The sequence below is a fragment of the Cibotium barometz genome, chromosome 34 (assembly GCF_041138505.1).
Source record: "Cibotium barometz isolate CiBa-2024 chromosome 34, ASM4113850v1, whole genome shotgun sequence".
Lineage (NCBI taxonomy): Eukaryota > Viridiplantae > Streptophyta > Polypodiopsida > Cyatheales > Cibotiaceae > Cibotium > Cibotium barometz.
Window position 1 is genome coordinate 10,973,945 of NC_141079.1, and position 3,213 is coordinate 10,977,157.

Below are 3,213 nucleotides of genomic sequence, written 5' to 3' on the forward strand. Positions count from 1 at the left end.
ATCTACAATATGTATAAGTGTTTGTGATTCTTTCTTTAGCCGCTATTGTAGGTCCCATTGCCTGCTGCTGCCAAAATGGATTGCCTTAGGAATGAATTGGATCTGCAAAACAATCTGATAGCAATCAAAAGAGAAATTTTGTATAAGTGAGCTAAAGATGTTCCTCTATTCTTTTGAATTAAAGCAATAACTAAGACTTACTTTCTCTCATAAAAACTGTCCTTGAATATACGCTTAGACATGTCGTCATACATAGTCATGCATACCACGGCTACAAAAAGCATGAGTCTACATAAGTCACAGTCGCTAAGTCTTTAAGCCCGCACCCAAAAAAATTCAGCCCCACCAAAATTCAGCCCATGTCAAATTAGCTTCTTGCCTCCCTATGTGTTTGATGACCTATTGCCTACAATCAAAATGAAAATGAGAAAAATGATGCAAAAATCTGATATAACATGACTTAAAAATACAATTAAATGCTTCAACACTTACGTGAATCACATGAAAAACTAATCTGAAGTATTTACAAAATCATTAAAAAGCTTGTAGTCATTTTGATGTAGTTCATATTTATCAGTTGCTGTATTGTATGTTAAATGTGCCAATGCAATAACTGACTCTATATCGACCATGTTCAAGTCCGTCAAGTCATAAGTAAATGTTCGACACCCTTTCACCTTTTGATACCAACCAAGCTGAATCTCTACCCCTTGAGGCCGGTTCATCAAGTCAAAACCTCGCTTATAATCCACATACCTGCCACCTACCTTCTTTCTCATCTTTTGAACTCTTCCAAGGTACCAAGTGCTATGAAGTGTGTCCATCTTCTTCAGATTTGTAGCTTTTCCAATTCTCTTTGACCTTTTTTGTCCCTCTCCATATGTCACATCATGGAAATAAATTGCACAATCAGACCCTATTCCAAAAAAATTGCCATTACTAGATGACGCTTCTTTTTCCTTGTGGCTGAAATACACTCCTTGCTTCACCCTAGTCAACCTATCCTTTGACAATGTAGAGTTTCCATTGAGTTGGCTTACCAAAGTAGATTTGAAGATGAATTTGCCATCAACCTCTACCACCGGTGAGATACTCTTCTTCTCAGCTTCATTGCTTGCCTCATCAAGAAGCCCATCGATCTAATGTCGAATCTCACTCAAAGATATGACCTCGTCATCTTCATTGCTCTCGTTGCCAATGGGGCTATCATCACCACATGGCTCCGCAAAGTCATCATGCTCATCTGCCCCGCCCATTTCAGTATCTAGCTTTGACCACATTGATTCTGTATCTAACCAAGGCTCTTTCCACCATTTAAGACCCTCACTTGTGCAAGGTTTGAGGCCCAATGTCACATAAAGTTTGTGCCTGCTTCAATCCCTCTTTTAATGCATCTATCATCTTTGTATCAGAGGAAACACTTTCGTAGTTCCCAAGATCTGCTTCCAAAACACCTTCATGCTTGTTCAAGTCCTTCCAAATGTGTTCTTGTTTCTTATGGGCCCTTGAAAAAGTCACCCCATTTGAGCTATACTCATGCATGGCAACCTGATTCAAACTACCAACACAATGCAAAAGATCTCCAAAATCAAACGCTCTTTCCTGCCCAACCATACCACCAATCTTGCTGAAATAGATCTCCGCTGCATCAGATCCTGTGAGATGTAGAGGACATTTGAAATTTGGATAGAACTCCCGAAACATCTTTATAAGTAGAACAACAAAATGGCAAGAAAGTTGGATGTCTATGTATGCCTCTTTACTAATGAAGTTTTCCTTTAGTTTGTATGTAGGATGGTGATGTAGCCATAATCTCCACAGCTTGAAGAAGAAGACCACTTTAGCTGCAAGCACCACACGTTGTCCCAAGTCTAAATATGGTGATAAGAATATATGTCTATGTAGTCAGCAACAACCTGCAAATATGCCTCGGTCCCTTGCATGCTCCTCTCTTTCTTTCGCATTTCCCTCATACATTTTTGCACTTGTCTAGAGACAATCCTTTGGGCTACCCCCCAGTTTTGACGATCATTTCGTTGTATGTCCCCATCTCGCAACCTGTGCTGATCAACAAAGAAAGTGTTGTAGACCATAGCAACGTGATTGAGTGTAATCCACACACGCCCAACTGCAAGCTGTCGGGTAGGACTGTCAAGAGGAATCACACGCTTCTTTCCACAATGGACAAAATCTTGATCATGTAAACCATACACATCTCCTCTCACAAATCTTCCTTTCAACTTCCATCCAGGCCAATCAATGAAAAATTGCCTATCTCTCTTTCCTAGGTAGTCTTCAACCATGAGCTTTCGACGTCTACTATCACCATCTAATGCATGCCCAATTATTGGACCTATCACGTCTTTGAACTTTGCATTCCACATCCGCTCCACAAGCATCCATTGGGTTCTGATGAAATCACTATCAAAGCGGTTGCATGTGCAATGCACAACTAGAGCCAATCTTGGAAGACTCTCATGAAGAGGGTTGACAATGAGGAGCCTTGCATAGTGTCCCACCACGTGGTTTTGGAAGGCATCTACTATTGTCTCATATCCTTGTGCTCCATCTCCAACGATGATGGCATCATTTGAAGAGCATTGATGATCCTCTCCTTCTCATCCACAAAACCCAATCAAAGCATCATCTTTTGCATTCCATCTATATAAAGAGAAAGATTTGCTTTCATATTTTTATTTCAGCCCGCTTCATGCACAAAGAACTTTATATTTACAATCAAAGAAAGGAAGAGATATTGAAAAAAGCTTACCTAATGCGCCGCTTGATAGTTGTCTCATCTTCAACAATGATAATTGGCACTCGTGATGTTATTCCATGTTTTCTCTTTGCTTCAACATATATCTTCCCAATTGCATCAAAGATATATTCATGCTCCCCTGACTGAAAGTAAGTTGATTTTCTTCGGTGTCTCCTAGTGGTTGACATGGATGGCCCTCCAAGGTTTACACTCAAAAAATCATGTAAGCGTGGCCCACCCCATAGCTTCACGACTTCAAAAATGGTCTTTGTTGATTCTGTGAATCTTTGACCCTTTTCGGATCTTAATGCATTCTTTGCAATGTCTTGAAGAAAGTCCCATAAAGCTGATTTGCCTCCAAATTTACCTTGCCTGCAAGCCTCAATGATGTTATTGCAAAATCGCCTCACATCCTTTCTATTAACGCTTTCATAGTTGGCCTCTTTCAAGGATCT

The 3,213-nt window shown here is 40.1% G+C and overlaps 1 pseudogene; it reads right to left on the minus strand.

Annotated features, from left to right (window-relative positions):
- Positions 1–509: 509 nt before the first annotated feature.
- LOC147618697 (uncharacterized) lies at positions 510–2,338 on the minus strand (annotated as a pseudogene).
- Between the last annotated feature and the right edge of the window lie 875 nt (positions 2,339–3,213).